Consider the following 19,640-nt stretch of genomic DNA (forward strand, 5'->3'; position numbering starts at 1 on the left):
AGAAAACCAAATTTCCCCACCAATAATACTTGTCAGTGCTTAGTCATCAACTAGCAGGAAAAGACATTGCATTATGTGTCAGGATCTGCGTCCTCTGTTCCCACGTATGCTAAATTCCATTGGACTAGCATTTCACCACCTTGTAAATATTGTTTAATTGGTAGACTTTATGCTATGATATTTTTGATTACCTCTTTGTGATTCCTAGAAAATAATCATTTAATGACTGTTTTAGTTAGCAAGAGCACTTAGAAGGTATTGTTGCTCTTGCTGCATATGAGTACATTATCTGTTTATATATACAACCTTCCGGCTCAAAATGACTATGTACAATTCCGCTGCAATTCTCCATCTCCTGGCATTTGTGACTATCCATTATAATTGAATTGAAGCACAGTTTAATTAATGGGAAGAGTGGCTCCCATGTTATAGGATGCTTCTTTCTTCTTTCTACTCAAAACTGCATTTTTGTGGGTTAGCCTAAATTTGTGCCAAATTACCTGCAATAATTTGTGGTTATTAAACTCTCATCTCTTGATGTGGAAAGTACATTGTTCTTTTGGATTCCATCTGCTAGTGTATTTTTTCCTTCCACAGGATGAAACAAATCTGATATTTAACAATAGAGTTTTGTATACACACTTGGGTGGTGGCAGATAAACTGCACTGGTACAATTACTTAAATCAACTGGGCATTCAGTTTTATTGCAGGTGGGTCCTTCCATAAATATAAAAGAGGCCCACATATCTATTTTTATACAGATGTTGGCACAAAACTGTTCTTTGGAAATTCAATTTTACTAGAAATCAGAATTCTTCAAACTGATTGGTCTAACATTTCAATTCATTGTGTCTTATGCATGTATAAAATCTCTCCCTCTGCATAGGTGTTTGTACGGATGGGTTCACTCCTTTTATATGTGGGCAATGACTTCATAGACAAATGCATAAGGAATGTCACAATACATATTCTGTCATTTTGATAAAAACTCAGATTGTTGTAGATGCCCATGACTCTCTAAGATATGTTTTAATCTTATCAAAAGACTTTAACCTGCTTTGACCTACACATGTTTGCCCAAGAAAAGCCCTCCTAATTTGTCTCACTTTTCTTCTCTAAGCATTAGGAATGTCTGAGGAACCTTTGAATAATGCATGATTTAGGGATACTTAAAAGGTATGGAAACTGTTTTTGTTGTCACTGGTTGTGATGGTAGCATTTATGTTTCATCTATAGTTCTGTTGTAATAAATATAAGCCCTTAGTAAGACCACACCTAGAATACTGCATCCAGGTTTTGTCACCACACCATAAAAAAGATGTTGAGACTGTAGAAAGAGTGCAGAGAAGAGCAACAAAGATGATTAGGGGCCTGGAGGCTAAAACATAAGAAGAACAGTCACAAGAATTGGGCATGGCTAGTCTTGTGAAGAGAAGGACCAGGAGTGACATGATAGCAAATGTTCCAATATTTGAGGGGCTGTCACAGAGATGAGGGGGACAAGCTATTTTCCAAAGCACCTGAAGGCCAGACAAGGAACAATAAATGGAAACTGATCAAGGAAAGATTTAACCTAGAAATAAGAAGAAATTTTCTGTCAGTGAGAATAATTAATCAGTGGAACAGCTTGCCTTCAGAAGTTGTGGGTGCTTCATCACTGGAGGCTTTCAAGAAGAGACTGGACAGCCACTTGTCAGAAATTGTATAGGGTCTCCTGCTTGAGCAGGGGGTTGGACTAGATGACCTATAACTATGATGGCGAACCTATGGAACACATGCCAGAGGTGGCACGCAGAGCCCCCTCTGTGGGTAGATGCACCATCACCAGCTCCTCTTCTGGTTTCCGACGTGTGCATGTGCACCAACCAACTGGTCTTTGGGTTTCCAGCACTCCAACGCATGTGCTTTGAGCACTTGGTGCCAAAAAGGGTTGCCATCACTGACCTATAAGGTTCTTTCCAGTTCTGTTATTTTATGTTTAAGTAACAGATGTGAATCATTTATTTATTTATTTTTATTTTTATTTTATTAGATTTCTATACCGCCCTACTCCCGAAGGACTCAGGGCGGTGCACAGCCAAACAATAAAAACACATACAATACAAAATTTAAAAAATAGAATCAAGTCAAATTAAATAATTTTGGCCCCGACAAATTTAAAACCCCAAACTTTTAAAACCAATTTAAAATTGAATATATAAATACTAAAAGATATTTAAAATTTTAAAAATCTTTTATAAAAGAGGGGGAAAATTAGGCCAGGCCGGCCTGGTGAAATAGTAAGGTCTTTAAGGCGCAGCGGAAGGTGCGCAGATCCGGGATCCTCCGTATCTCTGAGGGGAGCTCGTTCCAGATAGTAGGTGCCCCCACAGAGAAGGCTCTCCCTCTGGGGGCCGCCAGTCGGCATTGTTTGGCTGACGGCACCCGGAGGAGCCCCTCTCTATGGGAGCGTACCGGCCGGTGGGAGGCTATTGGTGGTAGTAATCTAATTTAATTTAATGTGAATTTAAGTAACACATGCGAATCACCTAGCCTGGATGGGTGGCTCAGTGGCTAAGATGCTGAGCTTGTCGATCAGAAAGGTCGGCAGTTTGGTGGTTCGAATCCCTAGTATAGGTCTCCTGTTTGAATTTATAAACTTTATTAAAACACATATAAAACACATATAAAAACATAAAAACATTTACCCAACAAACAACATATAAATAAATTAATCTTTTGAAGCATTTGTTTCGTATTGGGCCTTCAATTAGGTCTCCTGCGTAAGAAGGGGGTTGGACTAGATGACCTCCAAGGTCCCTTCCAACTCTGTTACTGTTATTATTATTATTTAAGGCACAGATCGTCAACATGGACTAAAATGTGGTACTTTCCAGATGGTGGGGACTACAACTCCCAGGGTTCTTATACAATGATAGGTTTCATAATGCCAACACATTTGGAAAACACCATAGTCAGGAGGGCTGAGATAAATCAACTTGCAATGCAGCAAATTAATTAAGAATTCGTGGAATAACAGACCATCTCAACTCTTGACAGCTAACGTCAGTGAAATGGAGGATATGTTAGAGTTGGTCTGAACTGTATTTTAAATTCCTTCACATGATGGAAACCATATGCATATTTAGTCATGCCAGCCCTTGATAAATGGATTTGTATAGATCCAGTACGTCTGAAGTTTTCTGTACCCTATTCTGTTAAAATAGTGTCTTCTTTAAGACCATTTATTAGAAATGTAACAAAGTTTTCCTCTAGGACAGTGTTTCTCAACCTTGGAAGCTTGAAGATGGGTGGACTTCAACTCCCAGAATCCCCCAGCCAGTGGGGGAGCTCTGGGAGCTCAAAGCAGTGCACATCATTCTTTTTTCAAGTTTAGTCTGACAACCACCACCCTATGGGATAGGTTTGGCTGAGACAACAACTGGCTCAAAATCTCCCAATACACTTTTACGGATGTGTATAGTCTTGATCCTGGATTTACCTGGGCATAATCCAGCATTTTAACCACCATGTCATGCCAGTATCAAGTTCTAGCCAGGAGAAATTAGGGTTAGAGTGTTGCTTATGTACTTATATATGACTACAAGACAGACCTGACCACAACACAACTGCTCTTCTTCTACCATGATGACTAAATTTTAGATTTTTTAAAAAAATATTCAGCATCTCCAGAATTCTGTCAAAAGCATTTACAGATCTGTGCCCTTTGGAATTAAAGATGGCACAATTTTTTTTTTAACCAATATTATGTGTCTAAATAGTTCCATTCTTCTATATTCAATTTATTTGTAAAATTGTTCCAACTTTCATTTGTAGGTTCTTTCCAGTGGAGAAATTGGAACAAGACTCACTTGTAGAGGTTTGTACCCTCTGGTGTCAATCACAGCAGAATCTGTTTCGGCATATACTGCCCACAATTCATCACTTGACAAAATTAACTTGCAAAACATTCTTATTATGTTAAATCCCTTTTTGAAAATTTCCCATAGGAAGTATCTATTTAACCAGAGTGAATACCATTTCTATATACTTGTCAATCCTTTGGGCAAACAATCCTTACACAGTCAGCAAATTAAGATGTAAACCAAGAAGCCAATCAGGATCTCCGTAGGTACTCCCTTTTCACAAACAATATATGGTCCTTAATTTCCTACCAGGAAATTATAGCCTCTGCTGAGATTTCAAGATCTGATTAGTTTCAGAGACTTAGGTTTTTTTTTTTAAAAGGCCTGTAATTCAAAATAAAGATATAAACATTACAAGCATCCCTCTGCCCTGATTCCAATGAAACCTGCTTAGTAGAGACCCTTGGGGAGAAACGAATGGGACCCTCAAGATTCTAACTGATAAGCTATGAATAACATTCTCATAAAGCTCAAGATTGCCCAGATAGACACATTGGAAATAATTACAGTGATTAAATAGAGTTGCAAGCAGCGATAGCTCCAGGCAACATGAGTGAAGCCTACAAAGAAAACAGCTTTGGCCTATGTTTGTGATTTATGCTGTTGCACAAGCTTCTACAAGCAAGGTACCACTTCTTGGCAAATTGCCACCCCTGACTTGCTACAGTTAAGTAAGTGCACTGGCTTTAAAAGAGAGCTGAATTCTAGAGAAAACATTTCCTCATTAAATTTTCTTCTTGTTTTTTTTTCAAAATTATTTGGCTTTTAAGTGCTTCTGCTGTTACTGTGCTCCGTACACTTTTTGTGTGTTGGAAAAAATAATACTGGCTTTTTTTCTCTCTTATGTTAACTAATGCTTTCTGCATTAGTTGCTGGAAAAGAACCTAGAAGAAGAAAATGGGAGGCTGAAAAATGTATTTTATTAGCAGTGCAGGAAACAGTGCATTTGGAACTCATATTCTGGTTGTAGGTTCCCACACTTCTCTGATTGAATATTATTGGAACAAAATGCTGCATCTCCTAGTTTAATATTTTAATGTTTATTTATTTAAATATGAGCTGCTCTTTTTATATCAAACTCTGGACACCTCCTATTTAGCAATTAATAAAAGAACATATACATAAATATATTAAAACCATAAATGTTAAGAATCTAGCTCCAAAGTTAAATTTTCAACACACAGGCCCTCATAAAAACCTCTCACTCACCTCCTCCTATCTCAGCACTTGGTGGGGGCAGGTCTTCTGTGCTTTCTGGAAAAACCCGTAGCCCATCAAACCTTAGGAGAAAGAATATTCCAGGAAGGAATAGTCATTTTTCCTAACTTGCATAAGGTTGCAATATTTACGGGAAGGGACTAGGAGTGTGGTCACCCTATCTGATCTGGTAAGACTGATAGATGTCCTTAGTGAAAGAAGGTCTTGCAAGATCCAATCTGGGTCAGTCACCAGGACCAGAGGTTTTATCTTCCAAGCTTTTGGACTTATACTGGAGCCCATCCTCAGGGAATTTCTGTTCCGAAACCTTCTGGTCCCAGTGACCGACCCGGATGGAATCTTGCAACATTATCCTGGGACACGTATATTTGCATTCATTCATGAGAGAAAGTATTGCAGGTAACCTGGCCCAGCCCATAAACAGGGCTACAGATCTGTCTTGAAAAATTCAGTTGTTCAGACTTATGCAGCTCAGATCTGGAAGCCCTTGCTTACCAAAGCCTTGTTTTTTCCTTGAGTACCTAAGAAATACAAACAGCAGACTGTTTCTTATTACTAAGAATAAATAAATTTCTTATTACCTAAGAAATACAAACAGATGCTATGTAAGGCTGATGCAATGAAGATGAATCAGCATTGATATAGCCAGTTTTAGACTATGAAGGGATCCACAAAAGTCTTTTACCACTTTAAGAGGTGTTTATATAAGGCAGTGAGGAGAGGGCGTATTCTCTCTTCTTGGATCTGGTTTCCACTGCTAAGTTCTCCGTGTAGAGTTAAGAAGAAGATTGAGTGCTTGTCAGGTATTTGCCTACCACATATATTTCTGTATATGTCTTATATATAAACCACTGTTACACGTCTAAATCTCTGAGTATTGTGTTTTGCTCCTGGGTTGTCTCCTACTAGTAGTCATGCTGCAAATGCTCTGACATTTTCTCTCCATCACTATTACAAGGAAGAATGAGCTAAGTGATCTTCTACCTAAATCTCTTCTGAGTGCCCTCATATGTATATATAGTAAAGTTGAAGACCACAAGTCTTAAAATTGTCAGATTTTTGAGACCTCTGACTTAGATAACTGGCTATTTTACTGGCCAAGTAAATCACTTAAAGACATGTGACTTATTTGGTTTCCTCCTTATTTACAGCAATTTTTTTTGTTCAACTAACAGTTTGAAAGCATGCAATGCCAGCAGTGATGGGTTTCAAAAATTTTTACTACCGGTTCTGTGGATGTGGTTTGGTGGGCATGGCATGGCTTGGTGGGCGTGGTTTGGTGGGTGTGGCAGGGGAAGGATACTGTAAAATCTCCATTCCCACTCCACTCCAGGGGAAGGATACTGTAAAATCCCCATTTCCTCCCGATCAGCTGGGACTTGGGAGGCAGAGAATAGATGAGGGCGTAGCCAGTCAGAATTTTTACTACCGGTTCTCCAGAACTTGTCAGAACCTGCTGAAACCCACCTCTGAATGCCAATATATTAATAGGTACCACTTCAATGGGAAGGTAATAGCATTCTATGTGCCTTTGGCATATAGCCATGCTGGCCACATGACCACAGAAAACGTTTTCAGACAACACTGCTAAGAAACGGAGATGAGCACTGAGGCCTAGAGTCAAACATGACTTGACACAGAAACCTTTACCTCTTCTGTAAACAGGAAAGTGGGGAAGCTCACATTTCATATTTTGATTTCAGATAGTAATGTATGAACCCATTATTGGTGCAAATCTAATCAAATATCTTATTTTATGTGCATTCCTATCTGTCATGGATCTACCCACAGACCCCCTTTCCAGATGCGAATTCAGAAGAGGAGGGTGAGTTTGAGTCTGCAGAGGAAAGCATGGAGCAGAGTATTGGTCAGGATCAGGGCTTAGAGAGTGCTAGCCTGATGGAGCAGCCTCAGCTGGATCAATTGGCTGAGGCAGAGGCAGACAAATTGGCCAGGAGGCTCCAGGAGGATCACGGCAAGGACCAGGAACAGCTGCTGCCCATTAGCAATGAGGAGGAGGTGGAGTCCACAGCTCCTCCTGATCGAAGGACACATAGAGCTGAGAGAAGACAGACACAATGCTGATCAGCTAGACTAGTCATGAGGAGGCAGCTTTGCCTCTCATGAAGGGCTGCACTGGCTTTGCCTACTTAATCCCGCCCTGAGAACTTGAGTGTTGCTTGAGCAACGTGGCCAGCTGCATGCCTTGTGTGCTTGTGCCGTGTATCCTGACCTGTTCGAATTGTGGACTGCTTTCCTGGACATTGTATATGCCCGTTGGACTCAATTACCCAATAATGCTTGCAGTGCTGAGCTCAGAATCTGGATCTGTGCAACAGGGATGCTTTCAGAGGACCTGTTTTGTGGTGGTGGGGAAAGTTGAATAAACACCTGTAGAACTTTTGCTGTACTTTCGTGTATATGGGGAGCAGGGCAGCACACTATCTAAAATTAGTATAAATTTATAGATTGTAGGTCAAACAAGACAAATGTAGGGCAGAGCTAAAAAAATTTGGGATAGAAAGACCATTATATTTATTTGTTAATAAAGAAAGTGATACCATCACATTGAATTGGCTTTGTTGGGTTATTGATAGCCGGCTCTTTTAAGAATAAATAATGAAAACAATAAAAAAACAAATAATAATGTACAGTATACATTATTTCTTTGATCAATTGTCCATTTAACTCTGACTAATCTGTTCTAGTCACAATTTTTTATCTAATGGTTAATCTTGGTGCACTTCAGTTTTCATAGACTTTATGCACAATTGGAAATCTGAGACTTTTTCTTCTTAAAAGGGGAATAATGATGATGTCCTCCTCAAAAAGTATATTAAATGTATTTCTTTTTATATATTATCCTTATCAAAAATATAATCTCTCATAGTTTCAAAGTACTATAGGTTTTTCAAAACAGTTCTTAAATTAAAATTTCTTTTTCATTTTACTTATGTTGAACTGCATATATTACTTCAGGGATAGTCAGATAGATAAATTAGTGTCACAGTTTTATTTAAGCTCCATAAATGAAAGACAGATAAAGTATACATTCAGTTATGACAGGGAGAAATGATTAACACATAATTATGCCTGAAAAGAAAAAAGACTGTTTACTTTTTAAATACTTTTCTCTTTGACATTGAGTTTCAAAAGAACTGGTATTTCTCACTTGATAAGAACTTGCAATGTTAAAGAAGATCCATGAATATTATCCTGCTGTTTTTTTTAAAAGTTTGCTGTGATTTGATTCTTCTCAACCTCTATAATACAGCAAAAAAAGGATGCTAGCTTCTAAAATAGTTCTGCTAAGAAAAAAGCCATTTTGGTGGCCTTCTTTTCCTTGTCTCAGGAGGTCATTATAGAAGCTCTGAAACTTTAAGAACTGATGTCTGAATTTGTTTTTTTCTTCCTGCTCCATGTTACTCTTTTTCCTTTCATTTTCTTTAAATGATCTGTAAATTGCTGTAGCAGCTTTATCATTGCAAAACAGAATGATTAAAGTACTCCCAACCAGTGAGTTATGTACTTTGACGCATACATCTACCAATTTATGATTCGCAGTAATGGAAAGTGGTCCACAAATATATTAAATAAGTAAATTAATTCAAATAAAATGTACTATAATGACATTCTCATTAACAAGGTTAATAGGATGTCAGCCATAAATCTGTGATTTTTCTAATTTCCCACAATTTGATACCCTTACACAGAGTTTCTTTTTATATATGTTTTGTATGTTGAAAGTCCTTCTGGGAAAGACAGAAAAGCAGCATAGGAAGACAGAAGGAAATAGATCGTGTCATTCCCTCTCATTTCTGCCCTTCAAATTCCCACTTTCCTAGAGTTAAAAAATAAAAATCAATGATTGCTAATTGCATGTATTACATCTGGACTGATAAATAATTCAGACCCAATAACATTTATATATTTAAAAGCAGCAATCTTATACACAGCTATCTTGGATTAACTCCCATTAATCCTAGTGAAACTGACTAAACTATAATGTGATATTGTATATCAGCACATCCTGTCTTTGACCTACGTTTCATCTTGAGATCTTGGGAACAACCAGCAAAAAATATAAACTCAGCAAGAAATGTATAAAATAATGCTATATTTTATCATTATTTTTTTTAGTATCATGTAGTAGATACATTGGGCTGGTCTGTAATTTATTTAAAGAGGTTTCTGTTGATTAACTTTTCTGCTATAATATTTGTATTCATTACAAGTCTCACCAAAATGAAAGGTATTTTCCCCCTCCTGGCCCAAGGCAAGCAGGTGTTTAGCTCTGAGGAACTCGTATTTTGATTGTTTTCAGCAGGGTGCTGGTGAAGAGTCAGGAGTGTCCCCTAGAGCAAAAACTAACAAACAGCATTTAGAAAGCAGAATCTGAGAGATCCTTAAAGTCAACCAAACTAGATGTCCACCCTCAGGATTTAATTTATGACAACAGAGACATGGTAGAGCAAGCCAGATTCAGGGATGGCTTAGTGATGTTTCAGTCAGGCTTGGCCTCAGGCATCTTTATTTATTTATTTATTTTGATAGAATTGATAAGGTAGAAAATTGCAGGTCTGGGAAGAGACTCTTGACTGAAGGGACCATCAGATAGGTAGGTATATGTGAGGAATAAAAGACCTTTTGACCAAATGTCATTGCATTGAAGCTACAGACAAGGCAAGAGAAAATAATTTTCCCTTCCCCCTGTTCCATTTGTATGCATATCTTTTCCTTTACTGGAAATACAGATTAATTGCACAATAGGCAGGATTGTGTCTGCACCCTTATTTATGTTATGGCTTGTTAAGTGCATGCGCTAGTTGGGTCATTCATAGCCACATAACATTTTAATGCATGTTTCTAGTGGATCATATTTCTGCTCTGAAATTAATGTAGAACTCCGATTTATGCCTGAGATGCCTATCAAAATGCACCTTCGGTATATGAACCTCAGAATAGCAATGCTGGATCAGTCAAAACACCAAACTGTTCAAGTATTGTATATTACACCATGGCTATCCAGAGACCTCTAAGGAATTCCAAAGGAGGACAGGCAGGCAACAGCCCTCATCCACTTTTACTCCCTACCAGTTGGTATTTAAGGAATGTGGCTTTTAATTCTGGATTCTATCTAATAGACATTGAAGAACCCTGTTCTTCATGATTTTTTTCTGTTTTGACTTTAAAACTGTCAAAATTGATATTACTTTGGACATGTTTTCACTGAACTTTATTTGCCCTCCTATTCCCTCGGTTTGTAAAAACCCCAGATTTTTTTTCCACAGTCCCTTTCCAGCTGTAACTCCCATCCACTCCCTGAATTTCTACTGAAGTAACATGTACACAGTTCCTCCAGCTTTTAATTCTCGGAACACACAGCAAAGTTAATGAATGTGACTTGTTTCACTGAAGTTTCCTATTTCTGTGGCAACAATTTGGCTTGAAGCAGCCATCTGACACATTAAACAAGAGAAATGTAGCCTTTGACCCCAGAGATTCAAGACTAAAATTCTCTAATTTCACATTATGTATGAACCTTCATTCAACTTTGATTATCATTGCCCTGGAGAAGGAAGTGATGCATTTACAAGACTTGGCAATGCAACCATATTGTGAAGTTGCCCTAAATTGCCTTTTTTTCTCTTCTTTAAACCTACTATTCAAATGTCATATGATCCTTTAGGGAACAATTTTCACATAAAGGGCTTGAAGAAATTTGCCTCTTGCAAAAGGTCAGTGAAAATCAGGTGCTTAACTCCAATTTGTGTTTTCTGACACCTTTGTTCATAAGCTAATAAAATGTCTATATACAATGAAAGGGAGCAGTAATTTAATTATTAGAAAAAAATGTTTCAATTGCAGCCTACATTGTCAAGGACAACAGAGAGCCATTAATTTTCTGACCTATCCTGGCCTAATCCCACACAGATCCCAGTGGTATTTGGGTAGCTTTAATTCTAAATAATCAATTCTCTATGAAGTCTCAGTCTCTTTTCTGATATTAACTCACCACGACTTTATCTAGTTTTGTTACATGATTGAATAACTCTACCTTTGCAAATCAGTTTACTGAACTGTAATTTATATTTGTATTTCAGATTTGGGTAGTTCATTGGACTCATGGGTGGTCTACAATCAGGTGAAGTCTGATTAAACTTCGCTAGACAATATTCAGTGTTGTCAGATCAGAATCAGAATGAAGCTGGAAGGGATCTTGGAAGTCTTCTAGTCCAGCCCCTGCTCAAGCAGGAAATGCTATACCATTTCAGACAAATGACTGTCCAGTTTCTTCTTAAACACCTCCAGTGATGAAGCACCCACAACATCTGAAGGCAAGCTGTTCCATTGGTTAATTGTCCTCACTGCTATGAAGTTTCTCCTTGATTCCAGGTTCCTTCTCTCCTTGATGAGTTTCCAACCATTGTTTCTTGTCCTGCCTTCTGGTGCTTTGGAGAATAATATGACCCCGTCTTCTTTGTGGCAGCCTCTCAAATACTGGAATGCTGCGATTGTCAGGTTCCGGCCATCAGCAAGGAATTCAGGCAGAGCCAAAGATGGTTAACGGACAAACTTTATCCAACAACTGGCACAAAGTGACACACAGGCAATAGGCAAAGTCAGTGCTAACATGGTTAATCCTTCCACCCTTTAAATAGCGTCAGCTCCACCCCCACAGCTCCACACCCCTGGGGCCCCGCCCCTATAACACCCCACCCCTTATGTGATGGCCAGTGATGATACAGCCCAGCGTGCAGGCCATGCATGCTGCAGACGCCCCATGCAGGCTTTGCTGCCCATCCAGCCCTGGAGGGCTGACAGCTATCATGCCCTCACTGGTCCTTCTTTTCTCTAGACTAGCCAAACCCAAATCCTGCAGCCGTTCTTCATATGTTTTAGCCTCCAGGCCTTTAATCATCTTACTTGCTCTTCTTTGAACTTTTGCCAAAGTCTCAATACCCTTTTTGTAATGTGGCAACCGAAACTGGATGCAGTATTCCAGGTGGGGTCTTACCAAGGCTTTATAAAGTGGTACTAATACTTCACATTATTTTGATTCTACGCCTCTGTTTAAACAACCAAGGATTGTATTAGCTTTTTCAGCTGCTTCTGAAACAAGGCCTAAACAAAACATTTGTATGAAAAAAAGTCTTTTTTTGGAGCTTCTGACAAGCAAGGTCAATGGGGAAAGCTGGATTCACCTAACAATCACATGATTTACTTAACAATTGCAATAATTTGCTTAAAACTTGGCAAAATTGAGAGTATGACTCACTTAACAACCGCTTAGCAACAAAAATTATAGTCCCAACTGTGGTGTATGTCAAGGACTACCTGTATAGCAACAAGACATAGGTTCCAGCTCAATAAGGCATACAATGCCCATTTGAGGAATGGCTGGGCAACATACAATGTCAGGAAACCTAATTTGTGCTTTAAGTTCAATGTAAGCTCTACAATATTCTCTGCTTCTCAAGTTGACTCACCCTTCCATCTTTCTGAGAGCAGTAAAACAAGGACCTAGATTGCTGACTCTGTTAACTGCTTGAAGAGGGTTAGCATTAAAGCACTATGAAGTGGTATATAAGTCGAACTGCTATTGCTATTCTTTGAAAAAGCATTTAAAAACAATTCAGTGCAATTGCATTTGTTCACAATAGTTTTTATCTCCTTTTTTCTTCTACAGAAGCAATTCAGCTTGTAAATTCTTCATGACAAAGTGTTGATTTCATATCTCATTTTATTTATGCTGCCTGGTAATTTTCCATATACAGTTTTGGCAAGCCAGGAGGATGAAGAGATTGTGGCACATAAAATTTTCAAGACAATGTTGCAATATGAAGTACTACTTGTTTTGATTCCGACCACTCATTTCCATCCCCTTCTACTCGCTGATGCATACTATCCTGAGGTTCTTCTGGTCAGTCAACATTTTATTACTTTTGAACATGCTCTTTATGGCTACATAAGCAGTAGCACTTACAACGTAAGTTTTAAAAATGACATCACCTTTATCACCAACGCTCACTTTCATTTCAGATCGGAATACATAAGTCCTAATGGCAGTAGTCCAGTGGCCTGAACTGGTGTGAACCGATAGGATTTCGTAGTAGTCCTATAAAGCTAAAAAAGATTTGATTTTCAAGTTCCTAAATCTCAATGAACTGCTTCACAAACTAATTCCATTTTTCTTCTCTGCAATAAATATGTTTGTATGGATACAGAGGCTTGTATCATGCCTAGAAACATACATATGGAAGCGAGACACAGGCCATTGAATCTGACCCTCCTGCTCAGCGCAGAAATCCAAATCAAAGCATCCTTGGCAGTCGGCTGTCCAGCCCTGATTGAATACACCCAGTAAAAGGAGCCCACCATCCCTCTGAGTAATTGGTTCTCCCGTTGAACTGCTTTAAGCTTCATCCTAACCTTCATCTATGAGAGACGTGGTGGCTCAGTGGCTAAGATGCTGAGCTTTGTCGATCGAAAGGTCATCAGTTCAGCGGTTCGAATCCCTAGTGTCGGGTAACGGGGTGAGCTCCCATTACTTGTCCCAGCTTCTGTCAACCTAGCAGTTCGAAAGCACGTAAAAAATGCAAGTAGAAAAATAGGGATCACCTTTGGTGGGAAGGTAACAGCGTCCCGTGTGCCTTTGGCATTTAGTCATGCCAGCCACATGACACGGAGACATCTTTGGACAGCGCTGGCTCTTCAGCTTTGAAATGGAGATGAGCACCGTGCCTTAGAGTCAGGAACGACCAGCACATATGTGCGAGGGGAACCTTTACCTTTACCCAACCTTCATCTAGAATATGTTTTCCTATAACTGAAAACCTTTATTCTGTAGCTTGCATTCTTGGATGACAAAAAAATACAAATAGGGCATCTAAGAAGAAATGAAGAACAAGACCACAATTTTATGTCAATTTGACTGAGTTTATTTTTTTAAAAAGTGTTTATTTCTTCCAATGCATGATTAACTCCCCACCCCCATCCTTCTTTACCAGTTTTCTGTAAAACAAAACAGGAGGGGGAGGAGGACCCTTGCTTGTTGCCCTCTTAATGCTTACGATACAAATGGGAAATAATGTGCTAAATGTAGCATTATTGTGCGGGTCAGGCAGGCCAACACTGTACTCGTTTTCCCACAATTGCAGCTCATTAACATCTAGTTCTTCCATTGTGAAGAGTTTGAGCTAGTTCCACCAAAGTGGGGGGATGCTTATATTATGCAAACTGGACAGATATTTTTTTTTAAAAAAAAGGTCTTTTAAAGGAGTCTTTGAAATAGGATGAAAATATTAAGGGTCTATATGTTATAATTTGTTCACAAGGAGATTCTGCTTTTAGGGGATATTCAAATAAATAAAACATTTTTGAGAAGGTTGACTTAAAAGTTTATCAAATCATACCCATGTTTAACCTTAACAGGTTTAGAAACAAAGGTTATCTTTTCACTAGCAAAAAAAATGTTTTATCAATATTTATAAGAATCTGCCGTTTATTTTTTTAAAAAACTATAATCTGTGATTATAGAATCACAGATTCCAGTTTGAAAATCTATAGCACAGAAAATTTATATCACAGATTATAGTTTGAAAAATCAATTAACTCTTCATTTCTCACCTAGGCAATAATATATTTACTGTACTTTAAAACATAGTATGTAAAAGTATGTAAAGTTACATTTATCTGAACCTCTCATACATATTGTAGATTACTATTCTTTTTTACATATATGAGAATACTGTTGAGACTTTGTTATAGGAATGTTATTGTGTGATTTCAAGGCATGATAAATAACTTGATTAGCTATTCTATGTGCTGAAGTAATGGACTTTCTATATCGGTCAGCCCAGTGGTGAAATCCAATTTTTTTTACTACCAATTTTGTGGGCATGGTGTGGCTTGGTGGGCGTGGCTTGGTGGGGAAGGATACTGCAAAATCTCCATTCCCTCCCCATTCTGGGGCCAGCCAGAGGTGGTATTTGCCAGTTCTCTGAACTACTCAAAATTTCCGCTACCGGTTCGCCGAACTGCTCAAAATTTCCACTACCGGTTCTCCAGAACCGGTCAGAACCTACTGGATTTCACCCCGGGACAGCCATTGGAAAGGAGTTACAGTACTAAGCACCAGCATAAAATACATTATGCCTAGAATTGCCCTGAAATGCAAAGCCAACTATGAGGATTTGTCCAAGGCACCCCATTCCAGCCCTATCCCTGTGCCCTCATATTTTCAAGAATCAACTTGCATATCTTATTTATACCAAATATATTACATCCTTCTATTATCAGGTATTTGAGGCAATGCATAACAAAAGTATTAATAATTACTTAAGTGTATTACAAAAAGGCACATGAGCAAAAAGGAAAGGTGAATGCATTGGAGCTGAGTGGCTGTAACAAATCTGAATACATTAATTAAATAAATAAGTAAAAACCAGGCAATACCAGTTTATGACACCGTACTTTTCCCAGAATGGCTGTCTTTCTCAACCTAGTGGTATGATGTATAACAGATCCTTCAATAAATTATGAATGATGGCCAGGTTCATAGAGAAAAAATAAGATTGTTCAACCCAACAGAGCCCCTAAAGCTCAATGTACTAAAAATTATCAAAAAAATATCAAACAGGAAAATCACAGAGGCCAAATTTTTCTACCAATTGAGAAGGGAAGGGGAAAGGGAAGGGGGAAGAGAAAGGGAAGGGGGAAGGGAAGGGAACATCATCAGAAAGAGATGAATTGAACTTTTAGCTGTTGGTTTGTTTGTTTGTTTGTGATTTCACCACTATATAACTATATAACTAGCTTCAGAACTCAGAGAACATCTCTTATGTTTTATAAGTACATTTATAATTTACATTTCATTTATTATTAGCGTTCAGCATAATCAGTGGTGGTATTCAGCCAGTTCTATCTGGTTCAGGTGAATCGGTAGCAGCAGATGTGGGAGGCTCCACCCACCCACCCGGACGTCATCACATCTCGGTTTTGACGCTCTGTGCATGCGCAGAAGGTCCTGTGTATGTGCAGAGGTGTCACATGCTAGCGAAACGAGCCCGTGCGCACACTCACATAGGCAAATCGGTAGCGAAGGTAAGTCAATACCACCCCTGAGCATAATACATCTGCATTCAAGGTCATTATGCAAGATGAACTGTGAATATGCCCTTCCTGTTCTATGTCATGCTATATTATATTTGTAAAGCCACTCTAAAACCAAGAGATTGAAATCTGGAACACCCACGTTCAATGGAAACTGTTTGAAGGGTATTGTTGAAAGCAATTTATTAAGAAACTAGAATGAAGATAGAATGAAGATATCTTTTTTTTAATTTTAAAAACAAACTTTATTGAGTTTAACAATTTTAAAACACAAAAATATACAAATTTTTCTCAATCATAAAATTACATATACAATATACAACCCACAAACAAACTAAATATATGTAATTGTATGTACATACATATATAAACAGTGATTTATTTCTTATTCTATCTACCTGACGGTGCTTATTTGTTACATTTGATTTTTCCTAAATTTAGTCTTTACCCTTTTTTCTTTTGATTTATCCACTTATACCATCTATTCTATACTTCAAAGTATTTTGAGTCTTCCTTATCTTTTAATTTTAAAGTTAATTTATCCATTTCTGCACATACATAAATTTTTTGAATTATCTCCTGGTCTGTTGGCAAGCAATCTGTTTTCCACAATTGTGCTAGTGCCAGTCTTGCCGCTGTAATTATGTGTAATGTTAAGTATTTTATGTCCTGTCTGATGTTCCTTTTAATCATGCCTAATAAGAAAATTTCTGGTTCTAATTCAATTTCTTGGTCTGTTATTTCTACTATCCATGTTTTTATTTTCTTCCAATATTTCTTGATTTCTGGGCAAAGCCACCATGAATGGAAGAAAGTACCCTGAGCTTGTTTACATTTCCAAGAAACCGGATTTACATTTGGGTACATTTTCGCTAGCCTCGAAGGAGCTAGATACCATCTGTACCACATTTTATAATGATTCTCCTTATATGCTACTGATTTTGTCATACTGTAGTTGTTTTCCCATGCCCTTTCCCATTCTTCTAGCTGTATACTGTGCCCAATGTTCCTTGCCCAAGCTATCATCTGTCCTTTAACCAGTTCTTCTGCCAAATCAAATTCTAGTAAGTATTTGTAAATGTTTGAAATTGATTTTTCTTCTTTGGTTTCTAGTAATTTGTCTAATCGATTTGGTTTTGGATCTATTCCTCCCTCCTTTTGATCTTTCCTATATCTTGTTTTAATTTGTGAATAGTGCCACCAGTCTATTAATATTCCTTGTTTTTTAAGTTCCTCTCTTGTTTTCAATATTCCTTGTGAATCTAGTATCTCTCTGTATCTTAACAATTTTTGTTTAGATAGTATGTTGGGATCTGTTATTGCTTCTATTGTTGATAACCAACCTGGTACTTTCATGTAATGTTTACTTTTAGTTTCTTGCCATGTACTAATTAATGATTTCCTAATAACATGATTATTGAAATGTTTATATATTTTATTTCTAGGGCTCCATAAAAAGGCATGCCATCCCTAAAATGAAGATATCAAGAAGATTGAAAGTTTAGACTATGGATCCATAAATTTAGGGACTTCGATCAAATTGCATCATCACATATCCCAGCAACCTGTTCCTAACTCCCTATGGTCAGTAATGGCAAAACATTTATTTTTCTGGAGACTTGCTATCACAATGCAAGCTAAGGAAAGCAAAAGTCAATCTCCAGAGAAGGTCCCTAACCTTTGGCGGACACTCCAAAATTTAATTCAGATTGCCATTTTCTGCAACAACCTGCATTACGACAAATTTTGGATAAATAGCGCAGCAGGAGCATAATTACTGTCAGCTTCCTGATTTGGAATGCAAAGCAAGAAGAGGGTGTCTTTCCTCACCAATATTTTTATTTTATTTATTTCATCAAGCATGTATTTTATGACAGATACAGGTGCAAACATAATTATAAATACATGAATAGGATACCAATAAAAGAAAACATTAGGACAGGGACAATAGGCACGCTGGTGTGCTTATGCACCATGATAGTCCTTAACTTTATTTTCGATAATTGCTTTCTACGTAAAAGACATTTTCATTATTTCTTTGGTTGCGAGATTCTAATTCATTTATGAGAAAAGAGTGGGGAGGAACACTTAAGTTGTAAAAGCAGAAGAAAGCCTCTGTTTACAGTAGGTTTTAACCTCCTTCCTTTAAAGTCCTAGGCAATCAAACAACAATAGGGCTATTATGCCTAAAGCAATCAGGATGTTCCTCCCTACCCCACCCTTCCTGTACAGATAATTTGTCAAATGTCTTCCAGTTCTTGCCGAAAATATCAATGTAAAATTCCCTGGAAATGTAGGGGCAGCATTTTTTTAAAAAAACAAAAAACTTGAACTACATTGAAATAATGTTGGGGTGGGGAGAAGGGGGAGGAAGCTAGGCTGGCATGGTAGGCTTCATTCATGAACTGTGTGGGTTCAATTAGTAGCCCGAATAGAACTTTTGGCATATAAACTAAGGACACATAGTTCAATACATATTCATCTCATCTAAGTTTTAGCATTAGTGAGATATTATTCCAGTCCATCATTTTAATGGCTTTTTTTAAAAACAAAGACCTCAAACCATAACAAAACTGCACATCTGTTTGCCATTCACCATCATGTGATTTACAGATCTCTTCTGTCTATAATATATATATATATATATTAATTAGATTTAACATAAATATGCCCAATGTCTCTTTTTTAAAAATGCTTTTCTAAATAAACACTTTTTTCAAAAAAGGCAAGAACCTAACACAATTGTTTTGTGTATGGATTTTTGAAAGGAGAAGAACGAAAGGTAGTGGATCCAGTCCCCTCTGTTAAGCTAATTATAGGACAGTTTGGTCGGATTAAAATAAAAATCCCTGGCATATTCATTTAACTTCCATATGCCTATTTTCCCCCCAAACAATACAGAATGGGTATGTGTACGCTTTTGCCAGGAAACTACCATGTTTCCCTGAAAATAAGATCCTGTCTTATATTATTTTGAACCCTGAAATAAGCCCTTGGCCTTATTGCCATGTGTTCAAAAGCCTGATTAGGCTTATTATCAGGGGATGTCTTATTTTGGGGAAAACAGGGTAGCAAGACCTACACATTTACATTACTTACTTCCTAGAATGTACAACTTCTCCTTAACAAAGCTATCACTCTATCCAGTGGTGGGATTCAGCCAGTTCGCACCCCTTCGGGAGAACCGGTTGTTTGTTAACTTTCTGAGCAGTTTGGCAAACTGGTTGTTGGAAGAAATCATTAGGGCAGAATACCGGTTGTTAAATCACTTGAATCGCACCACTGACTCTATCTAATAGAGGAAATGAACCAGGAGTGAAATCCAGCAGGTTCTGATAGGTTCTGGAGAACCAGTATTGAAAATTTGAGCAGTTTGAAGAACCGGTAGTGGAAATTTTGAG

General features: G+C 37.8%; 1 long non-coding RNA gene across 1 annotated transcript in view; it reads right to left on the reverse strand.

Moving 5' to 3' along the window:
• The window catches only part of LOC148116920 (uncharacterized), a 56,576-nt gene that overhangs the window by 17,395 nt on the left and 19,541 nt on the right, over positions 1–19,640 (reverse strand). The window lies entirely within an intron of this gene.

Source organism: Pantherophis guttatus, chromosome 1 (genome assembly GCF_059756535.1).
Source record: "Pantherophis guttatus breed Tessera chromosome 1, ASM5975653v1, whole genome shotgun sequence".
In the NCBI taxonomy this organism is placed as follows: domain Eukaryota; kingdom Metazoa; phylum Chordata; class Lepidosauria; order Squamata; family Colubridae; genus Pantherophis; species Pantherophis guttatus.